We start from the raw sequence: 14,713 nt of genomic DNA, 5'->3' as shown, positions 1-14,713 counted from the left end.
TTCTGCCTCAGTCTTCCAAGTGCTGGGGTTACAAGTACCTGCCACCATACCTGACTAACTAATGTTCTAAACTAGCGCCTGTCTGGGGTGCGTGTTGATCATGAGTGGAGCTAAGTCATTTGTTGTTAGAGCCATAGTCCTACTATTGACACAGGAATAGCATCTTCTTCATTAGCCCTCTCCCCTGCACTTCCCTTCCCCTCCTATCCTCGCCTGGAAGAGTTGTGGTGGCCACACTATAAATCCAGTGCCAGCATTCAGCTATATGACTACAACGAAAGTTCCAGCCAGGAGTCACACAGGCAAAGGTGTGATGACTATTCATGCTTTCTCAGGCTGTCCCAGCACATGTTCCTCATCTAGTGTGCATATGACATTTCTGTCCCACGGCAACACTGGGCGTATGTCTGGCCCTTCCCTCAATAAGACTGCTGGTGTATGATGATAAATAGAGCCATGATCCACGATGTTTCCCATCCCTCCGCATGCTGGCAAAGGTCGCCTAGCAACTGTTGTTATGGGCAACACTACCGTGTTTAGTTTAATTCACTGGCAACATCTTTGGTCTCCTGAAGACGATTCAAGTTTATGCCCTAGAGAACAGGAGCCCCATCACAAACCAAAGAGGTTATAATGTGACTACAACCTGCTTAAGGTTTAACTGTTACTATTAAATACTGCCCCCTGAGTAAGAGCAAGATGCCAGCTCCTGAAATGATCCCACCGTCTACACAGACAGCGGGAAAGGGTTCACATCTGATTTTTATTACTAGGTAACACCTTGGCTTCATTCCCTTCCTTGCTTAATATTCACGACACTGACTTCAAAAATGATTCCAAACTATAAAGCTTGTTGCAAGAAGAAAAAGTCAAACGTGCCAGGGGTGGGAGTGGGGCTGGGGGGGGGGAGAGGCATGAAGGGAAAAATCCCTTATTAAACCCCTGCTGGGATACTTTCCTCTTTAATGCACTAGAAAAAAAAAAAATCCTGGACCACTTTGCATTCAGATGCATCAACAGAGCTGTGTGGAAAATGCCTGTGTTGGTGGATTACACCACCCCCTACTGATTGATCCTCTTAATGGCTCCACATTTTGCAAAGACAGCAGTTGCCTCTGTTGGGTTAGCTATTAATTCAGCCTCCACACCTCCCTGTTGGTGTAATGAGAACGGAGTATCTCCCCCCAAAATTCAGTGCTTTCAAGCTACATGGTATCACAGTTCAATAAAATAACCTACATTAAAAATGACCCAGAAGATAACATAACAACCCAGCTAATGTGAAATTTCATTTCATGTCACCATAATTATAAAATAGCCACTCGGTCCACATTAACAGAAGAAAGGGAATAGAGTGAAGGCCAAACAGAAAGCAGCTTTGACCTAATATTTTTTAAAAAAAAAAAAAAAAAAAAAAAAAAAAAAAATCTAAAATATTAACTTGGCTGGAACTGTCCTGTTACACTTAGGTCCTGATATGCACTGCCTTAGTTTCTCTGTATGCCAAAGAAATAGAAATCGGTAAACGGAAATAGATTTATATGTAGTCTTGCCAAATGGGGAGAGAAAAATCTAATTCCTTCCTATGGTAGCGTGGTCACTTTGTACTTCATAGGAAGCTGTGAGGCAAAGCCAGAACACATGCAGGTTTTCCCTTGAGACAGTTTGTCCTCCTTAGGGGCCAGTGGACATGTCTGTTTTATTTTCTTTAAGCCCTATAGAGAAAAATGGGGCTGTGGGATGTGCGATCCCCATTGATGGGGAACTGTCAGAGCGCTTGATCCCCAGGTTCACGCCTTTGATAGGTGGAGAGCTGAACCTTCTCTACTTTTCCTTTGGGAGTCAGTTTTAAATTTCAAGACCTGCAAGCCCATTAAACTCGAGTGTGAAAAGTCTGAGAGCTGAAGGGAGGAGGCAAGTGTCTCTTGCTAGAATTCCTTCTCTCCTGCCAGGACTTCAACGTGGTTAGAGAACTATCTCAAGTAGCTACTCGAATCTTCCTGCCAAAGTCGGTATTTTTTTTTCAGACAACCTTATATTATTTTCTGGCAAAGCTAATTACTCAACAATAATTAGATAATTTTTTTATTATCTCCCTCTTTGGTATAAGACAGGTTTCAGCACAAGTTTATCTTTAAATCTTGGTGGAAAATCATAGTCATCTTCTAGCATATTTCAGTCTCAGTGACCTGAGAAACTGAGGTGGGGGCTCGCTCAAATTCATGAATTCAAGAGCAGCCTGGGCACCATAGAGAGACTCTGCCTTGAACTGCTAGTCAAATACTCCCAGGCTTGAGAGTCATCAAGGCTGTACTCCGTTCTCACAATCAGTAACCCATAAAACCAGGGATGAAAAGAGAAGGACTTTGATTACTGTGCTAAAGAGTGGAATCTGACTTGTACTTCTGGCCCAGGGTAGAGACACGACTTTGTGAGTAGCCCAAAAGATCATAAGATTACTATCTAGCCAGAGGCTTTTTAGGAGGAAATAAAGACATAGCATTAGCCCTCTCTCAAGTGTTAACCAAAATGAGCCTGTCAATCACCTAGACATGAAAACACTCCTTTGGAATCTGATGTAGGGAGTTTAAGGAATCGTATAGGAGCTGGGGATATAGCTCGGTGAAAGAGTCAGGTGTAGAGGTGCATAGTTGTAATCCCAGCTCTGGGGCAACGGAGACAGGGAGAACTCACTGGCCAGTCAGCCTAACCTAATAAGTGAGTTCCAGGCCCAAAACACGGTGTACATACTGCTCCAAAGGAACAATGACCTCTGCTCCACACATATGTGCACAGGTACACATACAAAATATTATAAAACTTAGCTAAAATGTAGGTTGAGAAATGGTCCCTTTTAGCCATTGTCTACTCTTATCCCTTGAAAATGAGCTCTACATGTCGTCTTTGGCCACCATCCATGCTCACTTCTCAAGAGTATATTCTACATAATGGTCTCTGTGGCCATTGTCATCTCTTGAGAGTGTGTTCTACAAGATGGTCTGTTTGGACCTTGTCCACTTCCCCTCCTCAAGAGTGGACTCTACACGGCACCCTCCCTGGCTCCTGTCCACTCTCATTCCTGAGAGTGTTCTCTGCACTGGTCCCTTTGCTCATTACCCATTCTCACTCTTGGGGATGACCCACATTACCCTGGGGTAAATGCCATCTATTTTTCTATAGCATTCTCTGTGTGTCATGTCAGAACTCTCTCAACGGACACCAAAGAACTAGGAAACTGAGGGAAGGTCAGGATGAGATCCTTGTAGCAAAATGACAACAAAAATGAACAAAACCAACAAGCCCCAATCTTCAGTTTTTAGAAGTCAATTCATGGTTTGAAGACATCAGAAGATTCAGGTCAGTGTCTTCAAAATGTATGTAACTTTCACTCAAGTTGCTTTATTAGCCAATACAGAATTTCATAGGGATTCTAATCTCCTTCTACTGCTGTTTGGAAAAGGTTTTAGTTTCCTTAAAAACAAAACAAAAAACCTAAATGAGAACTGAACAGAAATATCGTAAGAGTAACAATAAAGGTCTATTAAGGGAAAACTTCTGCTCAAGAGAATAGAATAGAATAGAATAGAATAGAAGAGAAGAGAAGAGAAGAGAAGAGAAGAGAAGAGAAGAGAAGAGAAGAGAAGAGAAGAATAGAACAGAACAGAACAGAACAGAACAGAACAGAACAGAACAGACAGGCTGTAGTGAAGGACTAGTGTTCCAACTGGGCCAAGTCAATCACCTGACCAAGGGACCACCCCTAGAGAGATAGGCTCACCTTAAGTTGTGTTAAAAATACAGATGGAAGCGGATCTCTGTGAGTTCGAGACCAGCCTGGTCTACAGAGCTAGTTCCAGGACAGGCTCCAAAGCCACAGAGAAACCCTGTCTCGAAAAACCAAAAAAAAAAAAAAAAAAAAGATGGAATAATTATTCCTTTAACAAGATATTGTACTTTTTCTTTTCAGAATTACCACCCACCAGCATAGTTCCTATGGTGGTTTGAATGAAAATGGCCCCCATAGGGTCATAGGAAATGGCATTATTAGGAGGTGTGGCCTTGCTGGAGTATGTGTAGCCTTGTTGGAGTGAGTCATTGGGGATGAGTTTTGAAGTTTCAGAAAATTAAGTCAGGCCCAGGGGCCCACTCTCTCAGCAACTGCTGTCCGTCGGCCCAGGAATCCAGATGTAGAAGTCCAGCTCCTTCTCCAGCACTGTCTGCCTGCATGCTGCCATGTTTCCCGCCATGATGATAATGGACTTGAACCTCTGGACTTGTAAGCCAGCCCCAATGAAATGTTTTCCTTCATAAGAATCGCTGTGGTCACAGTGTGTCTTCACAGCAATGGAAACCCCAAGAAAGACAGAGGCTCATATGTGAACTGAGTTGGTATAATATTTGGTTTCTGTCTTTTGTTCATATCTCTTTCTTTAATAAGCTGACCTAAGTGTGCTTTCTCTGGTACTAGGGCTTCCTTGTGCTTTTCCTAAAGCCTCCCTCCCTGACATGTGACGGACCTCCTGTTGGCATTCAAATAGCATAATTTCCCCCCTCCCTTTTTTTTTCTCCTTTTAGGCAGCTGCTGAGATTTTACAGGCTGTCTGCCCTGGAGGTAATTTAATAGAATTTTAAATTTTATTTAAATTATATTCTAGAGCTTCCATTTGAGTTAATTCTTAAATTATTTTATTAATGAGATTTAAGAACCTCAAGAAGAGGTTCCTTGAATCCTGGTGACAATATGATAACAAAAAATGTCAAAAATAAACAAAAAAGTATTAATCATTCATCTCTTCCCGGAAGGACAGAACTGTGGCCTTCAGAGCACCCAAGACCACCCTTGGGAGGTGTTATGGTTTGGATGCCAAGTGTCCCATTTAGGCTCATATGTTTGGACACATGATCCTCAGCTGGTGAGACTGTTTGACAACATTGTGAAAACTTTTGGACATGGATCTTGAAATGCAGATATAGAATCCTAGGACCAGCATTTTAAGGTTATAGGTCAACTGACTTCACTTCCTGCCTAAGCTTTCTGCTTCCTTTTGGGCTCCCTTGAAAAAGAAATTGCCATACATTCCCATAGTGTTCTATGCCTTATGCCATGCTTACCTTGGTTTTGATGCTTGCTAACTTCCTGAGCCCAAATAAAGCACACCTTCCCTTAAGCCGATCCCATCAGGTATTTGACAATGGCAAAGAGGAACTAACGTAGTCAAAGTTACCGGGGTTTGGAAGTGATAGACCATTTCATCCTTAGGGTATCTTCTGTTTCCCTAAGCATTGGTCACATGGGGCTGCCAAGTTTGGAGTGCTAAGCACAGAGGTAGGAGCGACCTGGAATGTTGTTGTGATTTTCTCAGATAATACTGAGTATGAAGGACAGTCTGGCTGCTTTAGTGGTGATCACCCCAGGGAAGAACTCACTGCTGTTATCACCACACTCAGTCCTCGAAGTGTCTGCACCTGGTGCCACAGGCTAATTACACAAACATCGGAGACCAGAACCTTCTCAAACTTGAGAGTCAAAAGAGGTAGAAAATATTCCCATTTCAAAAGTGAAAGAGATAGACAACAGTGGGAACATAGATACAAATTCCAAGGGTAAGATGCTTATTGCCAGCCAGTATCTCCTGGAGGGTGGTCATGGGTGGGTGGGCTTTTAAACATTAGGCTCTAAACTTTCCCCATGTGTTCTGTCCCCCAGTAGCATGAAGTCAGAAACACCTAGCACACCTACAAGTCAGATGCTAACTGAAATTAAAAGAATTAATTTTATTCTTGTAATTCTCTATAGAATCACATCTCTATATTGGATCTTGCAGACATAACTTACTTGCCACTGCTAAGGATCTGGGAGAAGTTCAATGATAGATAGCCTGTAGGTATACGTAGTGTATTAGTGGTAATAAAAAATGACAAAAGCCCAATAAAGGTATATAAAGGATAACTTCTGCATTCTCTTGTTCTTTTAAAGGATGTAAAGTATAACCTATGCCTCTAACCATGACCTCTGGAGAAAATTACAAATTAAAACACGGAGGAGGGAGCAATAAATGCCAAATTAAGTCATGATCAATGGGACACAAGAGAGACTCTGTCCTTTGCTCAAATAATGTGAAATCGCCACAAGTACACCCCAGCTCTTCCTGGACAAAGCAGGCAAGGAGATAAACCTCTAAGGGATATAGCTGGTCAGCTGAAGAGCGATGCATCCCCTATGGAAAACAGCACAGAAGCACCTCAAAAGATTAGACAGAATGACCACACGATCTATCAGATGGCTAACCTTTATTTTCATGGACTGAGACTCACCATGGAAATCTACCTCTGGGTATATATGAGGATGTTTCTAGAAAGGTTTAACTGAAGAAGGAAAAGCCACCCTAAATGTAGGCAGTATCATCCAACAAGTTGAATGGAAAGTAGAAAGAAGAGAGATGCCATTGTTCATCCTTTTCCGCTTCTTGGCCGTGAACACAATAAGGCCACCATGCCTTCCCCACTATGATGTATCCCTAAGAACTGTGAGCCAAGATAAACCCTTCATTTATCAAGTCTGTGCTTGAGATGGCGGCTCTTCTACCAGAGCGAGGAGCCATGAGTAGACTTATGAGGCAGGATGTAAATAATTGCACCATCTCAGCAAAACTGAGAGAGTCACTTGTTATTACAATGTACCCTAGCCTATTTCTACTATAAAACAAAACAAAATTGTACACTGAGGCACCTTATGGGCCTAATCTGTAATCCTGTCATGAGCCTGTAAAGCAACAGAATATACCATTTTTTCTAAAGGTGAAGCAATTACATCCTAAATATTACTCAAGGGGAGAGAGAGATGGCTGAGTGGGTGGGGCACTTGCCTTGCAAGCGCGACAATCTGAGTTTTGACACCCAGCTCCCATATTGTGCTGGTTATTTTTAACTGTCAACTTGGCACAACCTGGGAAGATGGTCCTTAAGAAGAATTGTCTAGATCAGGTTAGCCTGTGGGAATATATATATAGGGCACTGTCTTGAATTGTATGGGAGGAGAAAGACAGCTGAGAGCAAACGTAGCTCCGTACAGATATTTGCTTTCTGCCCTTGACTGTGGATGTGATACTTTACGCTCCTGCCTTGACTTCCCCGCAATAAGGAACCGTAGTGTGATAAGTCAAATAAAACTTTCCCTTCCCCAGTTTGCTTTTTGTTCAGATGTTTTCATCACAGAAACAGAGATGAAACTAGAACACACACACACAAATCCAGACATGATGACACATGTACATAAACCCAGCAGCTAAGGGGGGTGGGGCAGAAGATGAGCAGACCCCAGGCGCTCACAGCAAGCCAGTCTGTGAGCTCCAGGTTCTGTGAGAGACTGGGTCTCAAGGAACAAGGCAGGCAATGATCAAATGAAACATTTGATGCTGCTATCTTGCCTCCTTACCTGCCAACCTGAGTAGGCATACCTTCATACACTCATACCCCAGACAACGTTAAAAATAATCACTCAGGAGAACAGCACTTATGGTAAAATGCCAATAATCCAGATTTCAAAACCTACATTTGTATAATACAGAAGTCCCTTTAATATTTGTGTGTAGTCTGAGCATGAACACCTGCTCTGAGTCACTGTCTATCACATCTGAGTTTCCTCCCCATGGAAGAGAAGATGGAGGCTCTGTCTCTCTCTATTCACCTCTAGATACACACACAGTCTTTACAGAAGAACAAATTTGTTGGGTGCAGAGATCTTCGGAGTACAGGCCGCCCTTGAGAACAGAATCTGCCTGAAGGCATCCTTTGCGGTATCCACTCTGTCAGACGGGAGGGAGCCCTGACACCCTAACCCACATCCTTGGCAGAATATTGCTCACAAGTGCTGCCCAGGGAGAGCCTGGGTACAGAGCATCTGTGAGCTCCTGTTCAGACTGAGAGTCCTGTGTGGCATCTGGGAGTGTTACATCTCAGTGGTGGAGGACAATCAGCTGAGTCCCTATAACAGATGAGCACAGGAAAAAGGCACGGGTGCTGGAGATGGGTCCCTGGGTTCATCAGAAAGGAACATCTCTGAGACACAGCAGGAGATTTTTCATCTACTTTAGCCTCCTCATAAGTGAAGTGGTGATAATGTCTACCTCAAGGGATGCATGTGTGGAAGAAATGAGTTCATACCCATAAAACTCAGGATGTATGTCTGGTAGATTCAGCATTCTGGCATTTAAAAAAAAAAAATGAGAACCCAACCACCATCTAAGAAGCTTCCTGCTGCAGCAGATAGAAAGAAACACAGAGACTTACACCCAGACAGTATGCAGAGAGTGAGAGACCTTGGAATGCTCAGCCCTAAATGGAATGTCTCCATGAAATCGCTCCCCTCAGAGATCAGGAAACCCCAAAGATGAAAGAAGAGGAAACTGAAGACACCAAAGAAACAAGACCCTCTAAACTGGCACAATCAAAACTCATATGAACTCTTAGAGATGGAGGTAACATGCACAGGGCCTGCATGGGTCTGCACCAAGTCCTCTGTGTATATATTATAGCTGCCAGTTTAGTTTTTGCAGGATTCTCTGTGTGAAAATGACTGGCCCTCTAACTCTTACACCTTCTCTCAGCCTCTTTTTCCTCGGTTTATTTTTGTTCAACTCTGATATGTTAGCTTATGTTTTATCTTATAATATTTTATTATTACCCTGTAGAAGCCCATTTGCTTTCTAAGGGAAGGCAGAAAGGAAAAGAACTCACATGGGAAGGGAGGTGAGAGGGAATTGGGAGGATTTGAGGCAGGAGAAACCATGATCAGCTTATATTGTGTGAGGAAAAAAACTATTTTCAACAAAAGAAAAACAAAACAAAAATATTAGTAAATGAGAACCTCCCAGAAGCTTGAGCCTTAGGATGGGCTGAATTACGGTATCCCGAGAACTGACATAATAAAGTCCCAACTCCTGGTACTTCAGAGGATGGTTGTCTCGGGAGATGAGGCCTCTAAAGGGGTAACTGAGTAAAATAAAACCACCGGAGGGGCAATAATGCAATAGGACTGAAGTCTATGAAAACAAGAAGTCAAGACACAAACACAGGATAACCATGAGCCTACAACCACCTGCAAGCCACAGAGGGAGGAAGGAACAACCTTGATGATACCCTGGCCTTGGGCTTCTGGTGTCCAGCACTATGGGAAAGTACATTTCTGCCTTCTAGGCCACCAGTCTGAGGTGCTTTGCCATGGTAGCCTGAGCAAATTACTACCCAGTCCTATGGTTACCATGAGATTAAAGGAGGCTAGAGACATCCCTGGCAGACTCTAGTTATACCATCTTGTCCCTAGAACTAGAGTAGGCCCAGGGCTACTTGATCTATCAGAAGAGGCTGCCTGAAGTCTCAGGTGGTTCCAGGTCCAGCATAAACCTCAAGAGTAAGTTCTTATCAACATCTGACTTCCTGAATCACCTAAGTCTTCTCAGGCCTAATGAAAGGGCTGAGTCTTCCATGAGTATTACAGAGCTAGGGGCAAACCAGTTTATCAGGATGTAACCTCATCATAACTAAACACAAAGCCCAATTTTCTAACTAAGTGGGAGTAATTTTTGAGAGCTATCAAGGAACCAAGAGGTGCGATTCAAATTAACTAAGAAAACACCCCTATACATACCCACATACACCTGTAGACATGCACTAATGCACACACACACACACACACACACACACACACACACACACACACCCTTCATATGCTTGATTCAATGAGCTATAAGTAACTAAGTTACTTGGCCAAACACAAAGTGCACTAGACAAATGTGTTTGCTACCATTTTTATTAGACATGATGGTACTGTCAGCCAGAGAGGGAAGCAAGGACTGCCTTCAAAGAACTAAAACCTTAGAAAGGAGTGGTTTTATTCTGAGTGGTTGTTAGAATATGCAGCAGACAGCAAGAGGAGACGGGTGTCAGGCACGGAGGCAGGAAGAAAGAGGAGGCTGTTGTCAGTCTGTTAAGCTTCCAGAGAGTGGGTACAACTGTATGGGTACAGCTGTGCAGACAGCTGTGCAGGTACAGCTGTGTAGGTAAATGGGCAGATGCCTGCTAGAGGCTCTGGGTGGGCCTTAGAACAGTCAGACTCCAGGTGGGTCTTCCTCAAGAGAAGGGATTCCTCAAGGAGGATTGCTCCACTCTGCATGTATATAATCCACAGGCTCAGTTATGCTAGTGTGTTTACTACCCAGGCCTGAGCATCATGCAAACAGCCAGCTCAGGTCAACCCTACCCTCTTTGGAACACAGACAAAAACTGGCCACACAGAGGGTTAATCAAAGACCAGGGAAGTAGGGGTGGTGGGATGCAGTCACCCCACTTTCTTCCTGGAGGAGTCAATTACTCCTTTGCATGACTGGAGGGAGTTCGGCTCTGCTCAGCTCTGTTTCACATGGTCTCTTGTAAGCTGCGCAACTGAACAACTGGATTCGGGTCTCAGGCCCTGGGATGCAGGCATTAACACAGTTCCTAGAACCGTGACTAGCAGAAAACGCAGCTCCTGGTATCTGTCCAAGGAAATAGGATGATATTAAATTCTGGACATTTCCTTGTTCTGCTGAAGTAAGTAGCTAACAAGGATATGGGGTTATCTCTCCCCCTACTCTTTTGTCTCTCTCTGGCCCTCCCTTTTCCCTTCTTCCCTCTCTCCCTCCCTTCCTCCCTCTGCCCCTTACCCTCACTCCCAAGTCTGCTCTATAGATTGTAGAACAAAGATTCATATGGTACAACCTGGAGGACAGAGTAGGTATGAAAGACACACGTCTTCAGCCTGGTACCTTAGCTCCATGTAGCCAAGTTCAGGGAAGGAGGAATAAGCCAAAGCCTCCTGGGGTACGGGACCTTGAACACACGTGGGCAGTCTCAGCCTTGAGTGGCTCTCAGCCTCCACTCCTTACTTATATTCGTTCTGAAGAAATAAAATATCTTGGTTCTGTTTTTTTCTTTTTGAGACAAGAGATCATGTAGTCCAGGCTGACCTCAAAATTTCTATGTTGCTGAGGATGACCCTGAAGTCCTGGTCCTCTGTCCCCACTTTTGAGTGCTGAGAGCACAGGCATGCACCACCCTGCACAGTTTATGTGGGGCTGGGGATTAACGGGAGGGCTCATGTGTGCTAGGCAAGGAATTCACTAAGTGAGCCATACCCTTGGTTTGTTTTGTTTCTGCCCCCTCTCCTGACACCTCCAAACTGTCTCTGCCCTTTGGACTTTAGTGGCTATCATCTGCTATTTTCCAGCTGCTGTCCAGTTCCCCATATAACGGGATTTAACGCTAATCTGGTACCTGCCGTGTGCTATATAGAGTACAAAGCACCATGTAAACAGCCCTTTTTTTATTTTCACACAACATCATGAGTTAGGGAACTCATAAATCTACCCATATGGGGAGAGCCGTCATACCCAATGAGAAGATCCCTCAATAAAACTTTTATCTAGCTGATTTATAAACACCTAGGGGATGTAGATACAATAAATATGACTTAGAAATTCATTTTATCAGTTCAGTTGCACATGCATATTTAAAATCACATACTCTAAATAATACATTCAAGTAGAGATATTGCCTTTCCAGTCTTACAGATCATTTCATAATTTTATTCATAAATTGCGTGAATTATCTCTAGGGCCAATTTTTGAGTCATTCAGTTCCATTTTTCCAGGACACATTATCTTCATTTCCATCTCAATTGTTTGAGATATGACAGTCTGTCACTGGAAATTGTATGCCAAGAGGTGAGTAAATATGCATTTATATGGCATCAGGACAGTTGTCTGGTTTATTTGAGACATACTGTATATTTATGAGCTTGTCAATATAACCATTGACCTTATTGCCTTTGATTTATTTGGTTGGTTGGTTTGGATTGGTTTGATATTCTGAAACAGAGTCTTCCTATCTAAACCAGGTTGACCTCAAACTTGCAATCCTCCTGCCTCTGTCTCTCTGGGATTCTGACTCCAGGCCAAAGGCACCACATCTGGCTGTCATACTGCCCTTTAAAGGAATCTCCAGGAGGCTTGTTTGCAGTAGTATCTGATGCATGTTCTCTAGGCACAGTCCTAGAAATAACAGCCATAAAACGTGTTTGCCTGATTTTTCTCCTATGCATTTACTGATTCTTTCAGGAAACCTTGGAAAGAACACTGAACACTCATTGATTGAAGCCTCTTTTGGTGGATGTGTTTCCCTTAGGCAATGCCATGGACATCAGTCAAGGTTCTCTAAAGCACCACAGCTGATAGAATGGATAGCTATCAGAAGAAAATTCATTAGATTGCCTTAAGTGGTACAGTCTGGATATTCCAACAATGGCTGTCTTCACACCAGAAAGGCTGAGATCCTGGTAGCTGCTCTGTCCATGAAGCTGAGTGCCTCACGGTCCCTGTCTCATGCTGGAGGCCTGGAGGATTCCTGAAGAGTCACAAGTCCCTGGTCCAAGTTCATAGGCCAAAGAAACTGTGTTCCTCAGTTCTGTGGTCAGCAAATGACGGCAGCAGTAGCAGCAAAGTCGATTCACCCACAAGTAAGAAGTCAAAACAAGCAGACGAGGGCAATAGCTTTTCTCATGGGCCTCCTCATATCTGACTGCCACCAGGAGGTCCCATCCACTCTGGGGGAGGATTTTCCTGCTCAGTTAATCCTTCCCAGAAATACCCTTACAGATCTACCCTAAAGGATGCCTCTTAATTGATTCCAGATCCATTCAGGCTGCCAATTAAGATTAAACATCACACCATATTTTTTCAGAGTAAGGTAATTGAAACAGCTTCCACACATCTTGAGGTATGTGTGAGGACTTCTGCATTTGCTAAAGATTTCTTTTCTAAGGCATGATTTTGGCAGGACTAAGTGGATCTACAGCCTCAATGACTGTCAAGTCATTTATATATCATGCAGCCTACACTCACAGTTGAGGTGACTCTCCTAAGATAAAAGAGCTAGAGAGTAATAATTGGGATTAGCAGCTAGGACATCTTAATGAACCACAACCCATACTGCCAATCTCTCCCAGTGTGGCCCCAGTTCATAACCACTGTGCAGCCAAATCCTTTTCCAGAACATGCTGGCTAGTCTCAGCAGTGATTATGATGTTAACATCAATATCGGACCCAGAAAATTCACTTACAGGGATGTCTCTGAGGGAAGTCACCAAACATGGTCAAAATGATTTAACACATAGGTAATCATACCTTCATTTCGCAGGGGTTAAAATCTTAGGGATACACTCAGCAATCATAATGGGTGCCTGGCCTCAACCTAAGATACCTGCATACACTAGAATGCTCAGAAACTCTGCGGAGTATTCACGATGCTAAAACTGGGGAAATAAGATGTTGTACAGTATGGCATTTTTATGTGCATACGTGGTGTGTGTGTGTGTGTGTGTGTGTGTGTGTGTGTGTGTTGTGTGCTCATGGAGGCAGACGTAAATATTGGGCATCTTCCACAATGACTTTCTACCTTATCTTTGGAGACAGGGTCTCTCATTGAACCTAGAGCTAAATGATTGGCTGGCCTGACTGCTGGAGAGTTCTAGAAATCCTCCTGTATCCTCTTTCTCAACAGTGCCAGGGTTACAGATATGCACCACCATTCCTGGATTTCACACAGATGTTCAAGATTCAAACTCAGATCCTTATGCTGGTACAGCTGGTACTTCACCAACTGAGCCATCTGCCTGGCTTTAATTTTATTTAAACTCTATACATACGTTCAAAAGACTAGTGGGAAACACCATGACTTATTGATTTGATTAATTTCTGGACATAGAATTAAATATGATTGTTTTCCTTTCTGCTGCTTCAACTGAGGGGGGGGAGTCTATTCAAGTAGTCCTCCAACAATTTGGGGGCAAAGAAAGAAGCAGAAATGAAAAGGTAATGCCCTGTAGGAAGTGGGTCTTCTTTTCTAAACTGTTGCCCTTCTACTTTTTACAAACGTGTCATCCTATGAAGGGATTTTCCAGTTAAGGAGAAAAGATTGTGGTTATAATCCTGGGAAGTTATCGAGTCCACAATCTGCTTGTGCGCTCTATTACAGCCGCCCGGGTATGACCGTTTATCCTGTAGAACCAGCTGACTGTGTAAGCCCCTCAGCCATATGTCAGACCACTGCCAGGGCCAAAAAATCTAGCAAGCTCTCCTAGACATTTGCCAGGTCTCTTTAACTTAGTCCCTGGCCTCAAGATTGTGTTAGGTAGGAAGTAATGGACTCAGCAAAAATGACACATTCTCTACCCTCTGGGTGTCCCCAAGTCCATCAGAGGTTGGCTGATAAAGATATGACCCAATGAGCAGGAAGGGAATGACATTCAGTAATGGAGGCCCAGATGTCACAGGGATCACCTGCAGGTCTTTGTCAACAATGTCAACACCCACAGTGCTCATCATAATGGACCCTAGAAAGTACTGAGTCTACTTGTATTTATGGACAAGGAGAAGCAAAGATGCCTCTTAGAAAGTCCCAGCTACATATACTGGTCAGGTAATTTTAAATTGTACTTAAGAACTGGCCTTTTTTGAGAGGCTGAGGTGTCCAAAGAAAAATTGGAAGTAATTCCAGGGACTGATAAGCCTTCAACTCTATGACAGGCAGCTTCTAAGATGGTCGCCACCTCCTGCATTTGGTCCACACACAGCCCCCCTCCCCCTCCTTCCAGAGTGGGTGGAGAGGCTGATTTGTTTCT

The sequence above is a fragment of the Alexandromys fortis genome, unplaced genomic scaffold, assembly GCF_014885135.2.
Source record: "Alexandromys fortis isolate MF-2015 unplaced genomic scaffold, M_Fortis_MF-2015_v1.1 scaffold_69, whole genome shotgun sequence".
Lineage (NCBI taxonomy): Eukaryota > Metazoa > Chordata > Mammalia > Rodentia > Cricetidae > Alexandromys > Alexandromys fortis.
This window is presented reverse-complemented; position numbering follows the sequence as displayed.